We start from the raw sequence: 16701 nt of genomic DNA on the forward strand, positions 1-16701 counted from the left end.
TCTCACATAACAATTTCTCTTAGTCTGGTTAAACAACAAAACATGACAGCAGTCCTTATTGAGGTATAAAACATGCAGTGTAAATTGGGCTTCCTACATTAACACTCTTTTAGCTCCTTGCCTGCCTTCCTTCCTTCCTTCTTTCCTAACAACTTATAGATAAGAAAGAATTTCTCTTATTTTTCCCAGCAAAAGAAAAACAAACACAGTAATCCTTGTTTATTGTTGCAAGGTTTGTGACCTAGTCTTGCTCCTGTCCCTTGACTGCCCAAAGGTCGGACGAGACACACTATCAGTGCACTCCTTTTTCAAAGCCTTTTCATCTGCACTAGTGCTTACATTTGAAAATCAGAAACATATTTTACATAATATTGTATGAGTTGAGCAATATAATGAATAATATAATGGAGCTGATAAATGTACCTTCTTGGATTGAGAAATTTCTGCAAGAGTAAGTACTTTTGCAGGCCAAAGAAAAAAATGTAGTTTAAGAATCAGTAGGGGCTGGGGAATTGTTCTTAGTCTATTAATTACACAATCCAGTTTTGTAATAACATCTGTCACATTTGGGTTCTGCTGTGTGCTATTAACAATTTAAATATAAAGGAAAGGACCTGTAGCTTTGTCAGTGAAGATCCCTTTGAAAGGTAAGCAAACAGTTTAAACAAAACTCATTATAGCCATGGAATTCTTCATGTTGCTGGTTCATTATATAGCACATAATCTAGATAATTTGCAGGGGAGAAAAAGAAAGAACAGTTCTCTAGATCTCATGGTTTTGAAGAAAAGCTTTTAGAAATCACAACATGACTATGTGAGCCATTTGGTAACCAGAGAACTCTGCCCTGCAGATCTCCTTCTACCCTCCTCCCCCAGGTACATGGCCGCATTATTCTATACACCTTGTTACTTGAATTTTACCTCTGTTACTGGTGGTGGCAGGGGAAATAATAGGAATTCTCGAGATAATGATAAATGAAGGGAATTTTCTTGGAAGAAAATTAGTAAAAACCTAGGATACAGTGCTGTGCATATTTAGACTGGAAAAGAGTCATCCCACTCCCAGCATCCTTCAGCTGGCCATGGTGGCTGAGGCATAAATGGTATTGCAGGACATTTTTGTGTCTAAATATGCATAGGATTGTACCTGTAGTCCAGTTTACACTTTTTTCCCTGACCAGTGATTTGCAGTATTTTACAAAAATGAGTAGCATTCTTGCCTGGAGGCCTCTCAGTTTCTCTGGAAAAAAAATCACTTAGCTAATTTTCAAGGTGGATATTACTTTTGAGCATGGAATTTCTTTTAACTGCATCAAGCAACATTTAAAAGCACCACTTTTTATGCTGTGAAAATATAAAGAATGATGCTGCTGTTAAGGATAAAAATATTATAAAACAACTACTTTTTTTTAATACAGTGAAACTCTGTTGTGCCAAAAGATGATTATAGCTTTGAAGGCTCATGAAGTTAAAAAGCTTTCCATCTGACTTCCACTGCAGACTTCTGGGAGTGCAGAAATAAAGACCCCGTTTTTCTGGTGTGGACTGCATAACTCAGTCAAGGACAGTGACCCTAGGGCAACTTGTGGTGGTACAATGGAGCTAATATGGAAGCACTGGCCCTGTAGCTGACATAACTCACTCCAGAAGAATGACCCTAGGGCAATTAATGGTGGCAACACAAGCTAATACTGTAGCCTTTAAAACACCAATTTAGCCTTTTGTAGCCATTACAGCAGGAGAAATAAAGAGGGCATGGGCAGAAAATCAGGAAGTGGTTGTGTGATACGGTTCTATCACCATGATTCAAAGCTGCAATTATTTGGTAATCATCTTATTAACGCACACCACTTGGATGTAAAGTCAAAACAATTTTACTCCAGTTTCCATCCCTAGAAATTTTTTTATTATTATTTTATGACCAATACATGTGATTCAAAGGGGAAAAAAAGTGAGCAACTTTTGTATTGTAGCCCATGATACAGAAATTAACCACACTATGGCCAGGACTACGTACTACATGAAATCTGCAGAAACTTCTGAAAATAAGAAGTGCACATTTAATTCTCCCCTTTCCTTCTGCAACATCTACAGTGACTTGAAGTTGCACAGTTCTGCTCCGCACACATCTGCCTCTGTCAGGAAAGGTATAATGTTTATGTTACATCCATTCCGTGGACCAGACCAGGATTTCAGCATGCCCTGGGTTAAGCAAAGAGTAGTCTACCCCAGGACTGGCAAGACAAGGGGAATTCTGGAAGTGAAAACTAGGCTGAGTGTAGCTGTATGCAAGGAAGTAATTATGAAGTAAAAATCACTATGCTTGGACGTATATTTCTAAAAGTGGCAGGCTTCTGAACAGACGGCAGTATGCAAAGTGTCCAGGAAAGTACAAAAGTGATGTGAAGCACAGACTAATGCTGGAAGAGAAGAATCTGAAGTATGTCAGCCTTCCTTAACCTCGTGCTAGCCAGCACAGGCAATTTCATTTTGTTTCCAGTGGTCACATTAGCTGGGTGTGATGGGTATTGCATTCTAACATCTCTGGAGGAGGGTGCATAGTTAGTTCAGGACCGTGGAAATAATGGTTTTTATGGGGACTGATATAAATATCAGTAAATGCATGAAGATAACACTATTAGATGTGTTAACACTTTAGCCATGTTTTAAAGCTTTAGGCTTTCCAGGGTTGGGAATGAACTTGCAGGCCCGTCCTGTGTCTGTGTCAGATTCCTCTCTACCCAAGATCCTATGCAGGTAAGCTATGAATGTTCAAGCATATCCTGGAAAATAGTCTGTATTCAGAACACAAATGATGTATGAATGCAGGTCCCTGTACAGATATGTCTTTAACACATGGTGTGCTTTGAAATGAGGCTTTTATTGTGTAATTGGCCTACCTCATTCATGGAATTTTACAGGGTTCCAGATCATGTCTTCCATCTGTAATCCCTCTCTTTCCTCACTGCTTCTGGGGTGGGGGAGTCCATTAAGACAGACCAAGATAGACAGAGCTGCATAATACCAGTTGATTGTTGCTGCTAGCAGCTTTCCATCCATGGAGAGCAGGCTGACTGAACGGGTGGTATCAGTGGACAGGATCCAAGGATCCCCCCACCCCCAGCCTTGTGTATAGACTACATACTTAAAACCTCTGTTGGGCACATAAAATTGTAAGGATACAAAGAGAATATGTTCTGAGGGCACATAATGAGCAGTTCAGCGCCTGGGTTTGTACCTGGATGCCCATGTGGGAAGTTCGTATAAGCAGCACTTAATTGTATGATGGAAGAAAGCTAGAATATGTACAAATGAAACAAACCCTTATTGGTATGCACTTCTTTTAACAAACACGAGCAGCTTGACAAAATAAGTCTTACCCAAGCTATGCTGGACATTCTTGCCCAAATGCTAGATGTGTGTGGAGTGGATAGTGCTGAGCCAGGTGCTCCGGTTTCAGTCTCTGGGTCTGCTAGGAAACCACAGGCGGGTGCAAGACAGTCACTAACCTTAGACAAGTCTATCTCACTAGGGAAGGGGACATGAATTACGTTATCATATCTCTGTGATATGTAAACATTAAAACCATGAGGCAGAATAACCACAATATCTGAGCAAGCGAAGAGGTGTGTGAATGTTCCCCACAACACATGGTATACCAAAGGAAGCTTCTTTTTAATTCTGCTCTTGTTGTGATGTCATAGGTACAGAATTCCTGCCAATTCTCCCCAAATTATCCATCCAAATTATGCAAGACCACAGAAAGTAAAACCATTCACGTATCTATCGGTATTTCGGTATATATATGAACAAACCCAGTGATGAGAGTTTAAAAGCTACTGGTTTTCAGAGAAAAGAAAACCACGGCGACGTGCGTGAAGAAAGTTTACCGAGGAGGTGCTTCGCCATACCTCCATTTATCAAGTTGAATCCACACCCTTCAGGTTAAACTGTTCCAACACTGTTCCCTTTGCCTTGTCACGCGTGTTTTCTGTGGCACGCCGCCGCCTCGGGGATGAAGCACCGCGAAGCGCAGGGGACTGTGAGCAAGGCAATTTCAGCGCAAGAAAGTGAATAGGCCTACCAAGAAAAGGGGAGGGGGAAAGAACGCGGGGAGCCCTGGCTGCACCGGGCAGCCTTACGGAGTCTTCCCCCCCCCCCCATTTGTTATTGATTTTCGCTAAGTCTCCCACTTCCTTGTGGCTCCGCATCGCTGCGACTTGATTACGTGCTCAACAGCCCTACAAAATCGAGTTATTAGGAAGCGCGCGAGAGTAAAGAATGGCGGACGGGGGGGGGCGTTTAATACTTTTGTGCCCGCGCAATCCGAAGCTAATGTAAATTGAACTTTGCAAGACTCGCCGCTTTCTCTCCTCAAGCTGCATTCCCCTTAAGCTCCCTCAATTGCGCGAGCAGCAATTGCGTCCCCTCCGCCGCCCCCATAACTGTGCTTGCAGGCTATCCCGGATCGGCGGCCCCTGCCGCCGCCAGCTCTATGCACAAAGAAGAGAGCGCGCAATCGCACGCCGGCGAAAGTTTGAGCGGCCTGAAGCTCGCTTCCGCCTCCTGCAAGCGTGCCCGGGGATCCGGCCGGCCAGCGGGCCGGCCACCCTTCCTTCCACGCAACGAGCAGGGCCTTCCTCCTGGCGAGGAGGCGAACCCGCGTGCTGGTCTGCAGCGCCGCGCTCGGCTCGGAAGGCACCGCGGGAGTCGGCGAGGGTGTCCACCGGGGCCCCGAGATGCTCTCGCTCCGAGGCTGCCCAAAGGCTTGCAGTCCTCATTGGCTGGGAGGATCCAGCGCTCCGGCGGCCGCCAGATCGGCTGAAGCCTAGAGGACCCCCTCCTCTCCCCTCCTATGCCGTCCCTCTCCCTCCAACCTTCTCCCTCTCCCCAAAGCCGTGCAGCCGGCGGCAGCTCAAATGGAGTGGAAAATGGCCAGTGGTGGCAGATCGAGCCTTTAGATTATCTCCTTCACGTTTGGTACTTAGCTGTCTCTAATCTGCTTTTATTTGGCAGAAACCTCCCCGTTTAGGGGAGCGCGGAGGTGGTGGGGGGAGATTTTTTAAAAAATTGGTTGGGCTGCCGTCGTCGCTGCTTCTATACACGATAATATGTTTATATGATTAGCAGAGCCCAGGGGTGGGGAGAAGACTGAGCGGGGGGGTGGAGATTGGAGGAGGAGGAGGCTCCAGTTCAGAGCTAGTGGAGAGTCTGTGTCAGGACTTGGCAATCCCCAGTCACACACTGAGAGGTGCATGAACGAAAAGGAGCTGGCGATACAATTCACTGGGATTTTTTTTTTTTTTTTTTTGGCGATTTCACGCCCCTTCGCTCCTCTCCCCATTGCCTTGAGCGCGACCAGCTTGGCTCCTGATCTGCGTTCGCGGGGCAGCGGCAGCGGCAGCAGCAACACCGAAGAGAAAGCGAAGCTTAAGAAGGCTGGAGCGGGATCCTGCCAGAGGCCAGAATGTCAACCAGGGAGATGTAAATGAGGTCGAAGAAATCGACGGAGAAGGGGGGCTTTTTCCCTCTCCTTGGCTCTGTGCATTATAATCGTACCCCCTTCTCTCACTTCGTCTCCCTCCTGAAAAATAATTACTGAGTTGATTTCGGCTCTGCTCCTCTTCGAATCGCCTTTCTTCGTATTCATCCGAGTTGCCGAGAAAGCGAGGACTCCAAGGCTGGTCACATCCATAGGGGTTTATTTGCACCTAGCGCTCTTTTGTTGTGGTGCTTCAGATCTGCCCAAAGATTGATTTCGATTTTCCCTTTTTCGCTTGCGTGGCTTTCTTTTTTGATCCTCCTTCCCCCCCCCCCATTTTTGTTTTTGTTTGGGAAGGAGCAGAGTGGGAACTGCAGGAAAAAAATGTTGACTTAACCCCCTAGCAAAGCCTTCGGCTGGCTGGGCTTGCTTGGAGGAGGAGGAGAGCAGCTTGTGTCCGTTTTGTCCCAGCCCAGCGAGCTGAACAAGGCAGCTGCTTTCCTCGGCTTTCTTCCCTTCCACCCAGCCCAGCTCTTTTGCCTGCCCAGCAATCCTTCTGCCCATTCTGGCGACCTGCTGCTGGTGCCTCCCGGGCCAACCCCCCCTTCTCCTCGTGATCAGAAAGGGGCTTACCCTCCACCCCCTTTCCGGGGCACCCCAGATGCAAGAGAAACCCTGGCCCGGCCTTCGCTGCAAACCCAAAGGTAAGGCAGGGGGTGGAGGGAGAAGGAGCGAAGCTTCTTTTCCACTTGCAGTACCTGTTTGCTTACTTCGATCGCCCCCTTTTGCGAGCCATTTGCACGCAAGTGGGCTGCTTGCGCCGGAGGAGGACGGGTGGCGTGGGAGATGCGCTTTAGAGACTCAGACCTAACCCTTTGTTTTCCCTGCGGGGAGGGAACCTCGCCACTAAATCCATAAGATGTAGCGAACTATTTTCCCAAGCTACCTCCTGATCTCCCTTCTATGCATTTTGCCTCCCCTCCGCTCCTCCCCGGTCTCCCATCGCAGGAAGGCGAGAAAGGGAAAATGCTACGCGCCGCATAAATCAAAGTGTGTATAAACGGGAAGGGGTGCAGGGAAGGCAATAGAGGGGTGGGTGGACATCCAGATCCGAGCCAGGCAGAGGGATAGAAGCCAAGGAGGATCGCGAAGGCCCTTATTCCCCACCTCCGCCTGGCTTCTTGCTTGGGCAAAAGAGATCGGATGAGGGCCAATGCCGGGAAACTGAGGAGGGGGTAGCTGTTTCCAGACGAGAGGAAAGGTGACCTGGAAACGCAATCAGATGTGAACCGGCGCAGTCGGAAATGGCAACCTTTAGGGCCAGGCAGCTTGAGGGGCTGAGGGCTCGTCTGGAGGAGAAGGGGGCATTTTTAAGGGCTGCGGGGCCCGATCAGAGAGATCCGAGGAGAGGGGGAAGGCTTGCAGCTGAAGAACCGCCGTGTCCCCTTTTTACGAATAAGCTCCTGACTAGAAGGAGCGGTGTGGCCGACTTGGCTGGGAGAGATTTTGGCAAGAGGTCAGGCCCTGCCGGGTGGCTGCAGGATACCTCGCCATGCGAGTTCCTCCAACTCTTTTGCAGCGCAGCGGCTGGATGAACCCTTCCCTGTGCCGTGCGCCTGGGGGAGCGGGCCAGGAGCCACGATTTTTGGCGTGGGGGCGGAGAGGGAAGGAGAGAAATCTGCCCGCTTGGCTAAACTTTGCCCGACCTGTTTGATCTGGCGGCGCTTTCTATTGATTTTAATTGAACTTGGTGCTCACTTTAAAAAGGAAAGTAAGAAATGCTGTTAAAACGATACTTAGCACCCCGACGATATTGAATACGACGCGCATTTTACTTCAAGGTCTCCCGCTGATTTTAAACAACTTTTATTTCCGAAAAAGTGTTCCTAGGCTTTTGGGGAAGCAGGTTGAGTATATTTTGTGTATCAGGAACGTGCAGATTATCACAACTTTTTTCTTTAACTGGCCTGTCTCCCTATTCCATGATCGTGTGTTGGGGGGGGGTGGAACCTTTAGAAAGTCCACTTCCCTTGGGATGGGGGAGTCCTCCAAAGTAGCTTTGCGTAGTCGCATACTAGCTGCAACAGCCATCTGGATCCGGTTACTGGAACAAGCGTTTCTCTTCTTTCTTTGCTTTGCAGCAACATTCTCTGCCGTGTGTATGCAGCGAGACAGGCTCCCCCCACTCTGGCTTTTTTAAAGTCTGGTGGATGGTTTCATTCATGTGTTTGGGCGAGCCTGGAAGGCCCTCCCAAGTCTGCTTGTCCTCATGAATTTAAGTTCCTCGCTAGAAGGGAAAAGTTGCTTCCTTGAGTAAATAAGAACTTGTTGCACATTTATTTTTTGCTAAATTGGAAGGGTGTAGAAGCTAGAATCCCAGCCAGCCCTTGCCGTGTTTTCTGCAAGAGGTTTCCAGATAGAAATGAATCACAATCCTTCCCAGTTAGGGCCCAAGGAAAAGGCTGGCTTCATTTTCTACTTGCAGACTACTAGGGCCATCTGGAGACAATGCAAAGAAAGTGTGTGTGGTATGTTGAAGATGCTTTTTAAAAAAAGTCTGAAAGGACTTTTTAAACGTTGGGATTTATAACAGCATCTTTTTGGCTAATCTAGGTGGAAGTTGTATGTGGATGCAATTTTTATAGCCAAGATAAGCGTGACTTCTGCTGTTTTTGGGGTGTGGAGATTGCAGAGTTCTTGCTTAAAACTCCCTCTGCATGTTTATTGAAAACACCCTGAAAAAGGCTTTGGATCTTTATTTTTGAATTAATAACAGCCCCATGTAATTTGAGTCAGGGCATGGGATCCCATCAGGGGTGGGATCAGGACGTGGTTTGGCAGAAAGTAAAGCTATCTTATTCGGGGCTTCAGGTGTATATTTTCTTTCCTTAAGAATATGCTCTTGTGGTCAGATAGAAAGAATTCTGCAGAACAAATGTTCTGTTGTTTGGTTTCTTCAGACACTCTGATTCCCTCCCTTTTGTTGCCTGCCACTAAAAGAGGTGCCATTTCACATCATTCTGCACAAATTGTTTGAATTAATGCAAGTGTGAATTCTTACCGTTTGAAGGGACTCCATTAGCATATCAAAGGTTTCTTAGCTTTCAGCTCAATTGAGAAAACTTCAGCCTATCTTCCATTTGCTTCCAAAGCAGAGGCCCAAAGGGCAGTGGGGAATTGTAAAGGGGTAAAAAAGAGAGGTGGATTTGGGTTATGTTTCTGAACTTACTGTTTTGTAATTATGCCGGTGAAGAACATAGTCTGTATGCTGCAGGCCATTGCAAGCAGCCAAACAATTATATTCTATTGATTAATGGTTTGTTCTAAGAAAAAGGGTGACCTTTTTCATGGCAGCCACTGTTGCATAGTTTCTGGTGTCTTCTCTCGGTTCTGTTAGTGGGATTTGCAAGGCCTTTTCTTCTGGATCCTTGCTTCGGTTATGGCCTACACATTTTTGCATTGGGGTCTCAATGGAAAAGAACCTCTAATTACTTAAAAAAAAGAAAAGGAAAACCAAATGAATCTTTGAAATAAAAGACCACTCAGTTCTCAGGCTTTGAAGCAAGCGCACATCTCCCCTAATACATTTTAATTGGAGAATAGCTAAGTTTTCACAGTGTGCAATACAGATGTTAAAAGTGCGAAACTTTCTGTTTATTGTTTTAATTTTTATCTACAAAGGCTAATAAAAAGGGTAATGAAAATGCAGTAATGGATCATTTAAAAATACTCCTTTGAACTTCATGTTTGTCACTGACAAATCACATGCTCTATCTTTTTGTTGTTGCCAGTAGTAGTGGAATAAGGATACTTAAAATAGCTGTGGTGAGGACTGGCCATGCCAGGCTGCTTGTAGAATATTCATCATTGCATTTTAAGTTCCCTTACATTGCTGTCATATTTACATAATTTTTGATTTATTAGTTCTTTGTATTTCTGTATGTTTGGAAAGTGATATGGATTGGTATATTCTTTTATTATCTTTAAAAATCAATATTTATAATCTGGCAGACATGGAACCAAGCAGACTAGAGCACTCCTTCAATAATTTGGGCTATTTTCCAAACAGGAAATCATTCATATGGGACTAAAGTTTAGTAAGTTTCATATCAAGCTAAATAAGAACTTTGTTACCAGCCCCAAACCCTGTTTGCTACTGGTTTTGTATGTTTCTTTGTTTCTTCAGTGACTCATATGTATCATTTCATCAGACTCATAACTTACTTTACACAGCCTTTTATAATTAGTTCTTGGAGAGTGAAAAAAGTTGTTATAGTTCGAGATTCATTGTTATTTGGAATATTTCCTACTAGTCTGATTTAGTAAAGAAATCAGTGTACTTAGAAGTAACATCCTTGAAGAAAACATTGAATTATGCAAGGTTTTCAAACTTGTGTTATTTTGAAATGGTCAAGAACATTTCAGGATTTGTGGGTGGATATCTTTTAACAGTCCTGAAAATAGATGTCATTACATTGAGGTAATTTTCAGCAGTTTATTTATCCTAATGCCTTCAGCTGGGAACATCAGTATCTTTTAGTAGTATAAATGGAATATATTGATGTAGTTGTCATTATAACACTTAAGTTGTTTTTAACAAGTCTGCTTTAGGTGCAGAGTGCTGTAAAGGAAATGCATTATCCTTTGCAGCCATTAGAGATAATCTAAAAATTGTCTTCAAAATGTTGCACTTCATTTTAAGTGATGGCGATCTCAAAATTTGACAAATCTCTAATGCCATAAAATGCCACAGAAGACTTTCAACATTTCATAAGACAAAATTGGACCACTTAGACATGCCTTTATGTTCTACAGTAGTGCTTCAGCTGCCATTTTCAATCACAGTGGGTTCCTTAGTATTTGCAGCAGAAAGTGAACATAGATATTCTGATAGCTCTGGATGTTAGGAGCTGGAGAAATCAGGATATTGAATCAGTGTGGGGTAGAACAAACCAATTACTTCAGGTTTTTAGTTAAGGATTCCAATAAAGATATCTGTAGTTTTTTCCTTCTGTGCCACATTTGGCTCCCCTATTCATTCATAGACCAACATCAAAGCAAGCAGCCAAACTTCCAAATGTTAGAAAACCAATGCAAAGATTTAGATCTTCCATGCAGTCTTGGAAGTCTTAATTTAAGGCAAGCAGTTGGAGTTTTTATTGCAGCAATTTTCACAATCAGCAGAGACATTAACACCAGGCTTCTGAGTGTTTTGCTTCCTTAAAATGAACAAGAAGAGAGCATTAAAGTACAGTGTTTGCTTAGTAGTTAGCCCATCATTGGAACTCTTCAGAAGTTACCACCATGTTTCATTTTTCTCTTAGAGCTTTCAGTGTCATATGTCGGAAATTGAAGTTATTCACATGGTGTCCCAAAGATCTGCTTAGAAAATTGCACAGAAATCATAGTGCAACTTGAAGATTTTTTTTTTAAAGTATTCAAAATTGATTTTGAAAGATGTTAATTTGGAATATTTTCTCTTTTTGGACAAAAACATACATGAAAAAGTCATAAAATTCCCCTCTTTGGGATATATTGTACCTGCTGGCAGTGTATTTTACATGCATCTCATTTGTGGGGAAATACTTAATAAGACCATTCAGAAGTAGGTATGTATATTACAACAAAAATTACACCAAAGTCAGAAAGTGCTTAAAATGCACAAAACTATAATCCCCCCCCCCCCCGGAAAGGAAAAAGCTGCCTGTACTTCATCATTAGGTTTTCTGTTAAAGGGAAATCCCTCACAGTCCTCACTTTTTTGGTATAGCAATTTTATTAACTATTTCAGGATTCTGGGCATATGGGGGCATTGGGATATGTATGAAGTGACGGTTAAAGCAAGAAGTTAGGAAACTGGTAATGGCTTTTCCAGGTGAAGGATAAGCAATAGTTAGAATTAGCCTGGGATACAACTGTAATTTTTACTTCATGCATAGGAGGACAAATACTCAGTTATAAAGCAGTATTCTTCATAGCAAATCTTAGAGGAATTATCATTAGTCATCCTACTTATATCTGACACATTATGCAGAACAGTTTCTAAGTATTTTGCAGGTTTGATGGTGCACATTTGGAGAGAAGGCAGTTTGGAATTATAGGCCATTCAAATTCACAGGAGTGTAGGTACACTGTTAAGCATACACTATTTTAATGTTTTCTGAACTTAAAAGATGACAAATCTCACTGTTATAACTGTGCATAAAGGCAAATGGCAAAGGAAAAAAAGCTATTTTAAGATTATAATCAATACTTATTACAATGCTAGTAAAAGTGTATCTGTGTGTGCGTGTGTGCATAATCTTAAATAGTGTAGTCCCTTAATGAGCCACAACATAATACATTTTAAATGACCAGTTAAGTCTTTTAAGGAAATGCATTCTTGATCAGATTTTTGAATTGGAGAAGAAGCAAGGCTCATTCTCTGAATCAAAGTATTTTTGGGTCAAAGAAGCAACATAATTTGCATGTGCCATTACTTTTTTTCACTTGCAATATTTGTCAGGTGTTAATTCTTCAACTGTACAGAAGTCTGCTATTTTTCAACCCAACTTTTATTTAGAAAAGCATAGTAATCAAGAACAGTACAATCTGACTAAAATAAATATAGAGCCCAACACCTGCAGGTAAAGTGTAGTCTGCAGCAGTAGCTAAAAGCTATTGATTGCTGTTGTGGCACAAAGCAAGTTTAAATACAATTCATTTAATTACAGCAAACATGAACTTTTATGAAGTAATATACTTCATCTTTGTGGAAGATTTTATGTGTTATGTGCTGGTAAGTAAAATCCCATCACGGCTGTATAATTTTGTTCAATTATCAGAGCAGCTAAGACGGGAGAATCAATTTACACTGAAAACCCACAGAAATGAGATTACCTTGTTGAATAGCAACTTGCCAGCAGTGTCTACATTGTCTAGCATTATCGAAAGTTACCACAGATAATGCATTAAAAAGAATATGGACTAGTCTATACATTGGAGCTTGTGATTTTGTTAATTTTTCTTTTGTAGCAGTATTCTTTTCCTCTGTGCAGTAGCGGTAGTTGGTAAGACAACTGATATACTATGAACTTTGTGAAACAAATAGAATCATATAACTCATGGAGTATTCATAGGAGATAAATGGTCACATCATTTTATAGGCATATATGTCTTGTTTTTGTAATAGATTAATATAAAACTCTCTCTAGCTTTTCAAGGAAAAGTCAAATGTACAGATTTTTAAATGGCAAAGCGGCAAGCCTTGTACTCAATTATCTGGGACCAGGTCTGCTCAACACAATAGGACTTAATTCTTAGTAGACATATAGGATTGAAGTGTAAATTACATTTCCAAGTCACTCTGATAGTATGCACATTTTTGTTTTCATTAGGAAGACTTTGTACAGTTCACCCCTTTGTAAAATGCAAATCTGAGAATGGGAAGAAAATGTTCTCTGGTCCTTCTGAAATGCTAGATTTTTTAATATGTTCTACAGGGGGTCCCAAAAAAAAAGAAAAAAAAGATTGACATTCGTAGTATAATAACATAGCCAATGATGTCAATTTTTTTGGGACACCCTATATAATTTGTGTTACAGTGTTTAGCACCATTGCCTCTGCCTGCTGTATAGGAAGCTAGAATTTGTAATTTTTTTTTTACTGGAACACTTGCTTTAGTGCAGTTTCCCGAAGCATATAAAATCTTGCTTCACTGAGTCACTAAAACTGTCTCAGCTACAAGGGGCAGACGACATAACAATTTAAATCCTGTGGGCCGTTTGTAGGTCAGAAAGTCATCTCACTAGACTTTCTGAATAAAGTGGTTGAAAAGGGAAGACAAATGCCACTTTGAATGGAGATGTTTAAACCAGACCTCTGCCTGAGGGTAAAATTTAGGTATGTTTTAGCCCGGATGTAATGTCTCCCTCTGTAGAGCAGAGAATTAATCATGGCCTGACAATGGAACATGGGCTGGGGGAAAAGAGGGACCTCTTGTTGGCTGACAGCCTAGAATGGGGACATTATAAACATTAGAGTACAGTCGGTATTTAAATCATTGCATCTTGGTTCTGAAATAGCTCAGGGTCCTTGTTTCTCCCAAGAACACACAACATATTGTGGCAGCTGTGATGGATGCCAGGTAGATGATGCCTGTCAGGTAGCATCTATGCACATGGTAGCTTACATGTTTTGCCAACTGCCATAAAAGAAAAATTAAAAATAATAATTGGACTTCTAATGCAAGTCTATCAAATGCATTTTCATTATGTCTGAAGAGTGTTTGTGGTTTTATGTCACTTTAAAATAAAATATGTATATATACACATTTCTGTCCATTTTAAGAACCACAGCTTTAGGCTGAGTTTGCATTCTAAGCTAAGACTTAATTGCTGTGAAATTGTTATAAGACACCCATGCGAGACGTGGTTTTAGTAAAAATGCTAGTTTTAAGCTCCAGGTTCCCCCCACCACCCATCATTTGTCCTATTGAGGAGCTAAATATTTCAGACACGATTATTTCAGACACTGAAATTAATCAAAGAATGATAGTTTTCATTCTCAACAAAGGATATTCTTTGCTATTTTGATAGCTAATTTGTATTTTGTTTTTTTGTTGGACATAATAAGATTATGCTAATATGGTTATTTGTATCTCTGCTGTAAAAATTGAGTTTTGACTTAATAAGATTCTGTTGTGACTTTTTAAAAAAGTCAAGAATACAGGATTTTTTTTAGTAACTTCCTTCAATTGTGTTTTAAAATCTTTAACTAGTTAATTTGTGCTCTTTATGTAAAACTCAGCCCTGTGTTTAAATGGGTGCTTTTATCCTCTTCTTTTAACTTGTGTTTTGTCTGCTGTAGATATTTCCATATCAATCAACACCTTGAAATGATTATTACTCTGAATCTAGTTGGCTGAATCCTTTAACTTCCATTACTGCCAAAATTGTTCATTGCTTCTGGGGAAATGGATGACTGATTTTGCTTTGGATCCTGAGATTTCTCCTTGTTTGCTGATAAGACATACGGGCAATTCAAGCTGATGCTTAGCTTGGGAGGGAATTTGTGCTTGACTTGGGAGCAAGGTTTCATATGAAACAGAGCTCTCTGTGAGCTAAGCTGTTGAACAGTTTGTCATAATAGTGCTTGTGAAGAAGGACAGGTTTTTCACCACCATGTAATCATAGCTGTTTTAGCCCTATATCTCTGTTAATGTGCTGTATATCTACCAGGTATACAATGATTTTTAGAAAGGTTCTTGAAGCCCTCTTGATTTTGATTGTTGTTTTTCCAGTTAAGCACAGGGTAAGTTGCATGTAAGAAGAAAGAAGCACCTAAAGTCACAATTGCTGCCTGTATCAAAAGTGTGTGAAGTGGTGTTGCTCAGGATTCTAGCCAATCCAAACTAACTCCTTTCGGCCAGTTTTCTGAGTCTCCCTGCCTGCCCCCCGCAACATTTCATTGCCACTGAGCACACTTAGTTCTCATTTCTCTCTATTTTGTGGGGTTTCCTTTCATCCTAAAGATCGGATTTGTATTTCTGCAAGCTTAAGTTCTGCTGAAGACTTCCTCTGGATTTGGGTGGTACTGTTTTGGCTACTTTAGCAATGAATCTAGCAGTCTGTGTGTGAGAAATAAAGGGAATAATTAAATTTTCTATTGGCATACCAGTATTTTTTTTCTCATCCCTTTCCACCCACAGGCACTGAGTTCCCTAAGAGCTCTCTCTTGCGTGTAGGATTAAAACAGAGAAAACAGTTCCAGCTCAACTAGTTCTGCTACTGTGTTCCCATATAACATGTTGGATGGCATCTTTTTGGCAAGCTTCTGAGTCAAATTTCATGATAGAACATGACTGTTGATATGACACGGCCACTGTCTTAGACTTTTTGCCATGTCATAGCTTGATGCAAGCTGCTTTGCTTTGATTTTGCAACCAGAAAGCAAGCAATGATACAGTATCTCCTTGACCTGGGTTAATAAAATGGGTCCCAGGAGTCATATTTTTCTACGAGAGGAATTTTTGTCATACTGTGTATCAGTTTCAGTGGTGTAGATATCTCAGCTGCACTTGTGGTTGATTTTAATGCTGGTAGAATATTCCTTGCTGATGGGCAAGACCTCTGTGCTGAATGCAGGTGCATATCTGGATGAAATGAGTATCTTTTGGAATCATTATGGCTACATTAGTATACATGGAAAGAATAACTGAGTTCTAGTTCATCTAGTCTATTAGAGATAATCTTGCTCAGCTGCAAAAAAGAAAAGCTGCAATTAATATGTCCTTGATAGATAAAAAGAAAGAAAGGAAACAAAGCCAGAAATCCTACAGAGGGATTAGTCAATTTTGTGTTTTGTTTACATTTGTAGGAGAAAAATAAATATTCTGATTCTCAAATCAGAGAAATAATGCTTCCTCAAATCCTAACATTTTCAAATGTCGTTAAAGTAATTGTTTATTGTGCATTGTGGACATTTTGTTTCTTTTTTACCACAGTGCCCTAGGCCTTCAAGGCCACATCATTTGAAGATCATCGAATAGGACCTACTAATGACAGGCAATAGATTTGGCCACTAGAGGCTTTCCTGTAACACAAAATGCTACAGGAATATGTGCTTGTCTATACATTTATAAAGCTTTCTGTAATGTATTGTGATTTATTTAAAAAATAACGATAATTTCTTAGCCTGCTTTACTAATTTTGTTTAAATACTCTTTCCACAATTCTTTAGTTTCTTAAAATATAAATTAACTTTGAAAATTGCCGTTTTGCAATACAGTGTAAGGTATACATAGCATAGCTGCATTGGACGTGGTCCACACTGCACCTGTGTTGAATTTTGAGCTCTGTTCTTGGTTATTTATGAGCGCATCTGCACCCCTGAGGATAAAATTGTAGAGGTAAGGAAGTGAATTTTAGATGGAGACAGAAAATGACACCCCAGGTTACAGAGGATTCTTGTGATAAGAACAAGAATGAAGCTTAAATGTCTAAAGTCAATATATAAGTTCATCCTATATTAGAAAACATATATTTTCTTATTTGTATGAGTGATCTTTCAAATCATTAAAACGATTAGGAGAACAAGAGTCCTACATAAAGATATTTTCACTTGTTTTTTTCATATGAAGAAAGTGATAGTACAATTTCTTCCATTTGACCAATTTGAACAATTAAGTCTGGAGTGCTTTAGTAAGTATAGTTCAGCCTGTTTGAGCTAGTACTTTGAAA

The 16701-nt window shown here is 41.4% G+C and overlaps 1 protein-coding gene across 17 annotated transcripts in view; it reads left to right on the top strand.

Annotated features, from left to right (window-relative positions):
• ADGRL2 (adhesion G protein-coupled receptor L2) overlaps positions 1–16701 on the top strand; it is a 425162-nt gene that overhangs the window by 185776 nt on the left and 222685 nt on the right. For 8 of the 17 annotated variants that reach the window (XR_006414954.1, XM_044432491.1, XM_044432474.1 and 5 more), the window contains exon 1: positions 5299–6186. The exons of the other annotated variants lie outside the window; for them this stretch is intronic. The gene's annotated coding sequence lies outside the window, so the exon portion shown is untranslated. Of the gene's footprint in view, positions 1–5298; positions 6187–16701 lie in introns of those variants that run through there. 17 annotated transcript variants of the gene reach the window in all.

Source organism: Varanus komodoensis, unplaced genomic scaffold (genome assembly GCF_004798865.1).
Source record: "Varanus komodoensis strain SLA01 unplaced genomic scaffold, ASM479886v1 scaffold24, whole genome shotgun sequence".
Lineage (NCBI taxonomy): Eukaryota > Metazoa > Chordata > Lepidosauria > Squamata > Varanidae > Varanus > Varanus komodoensis.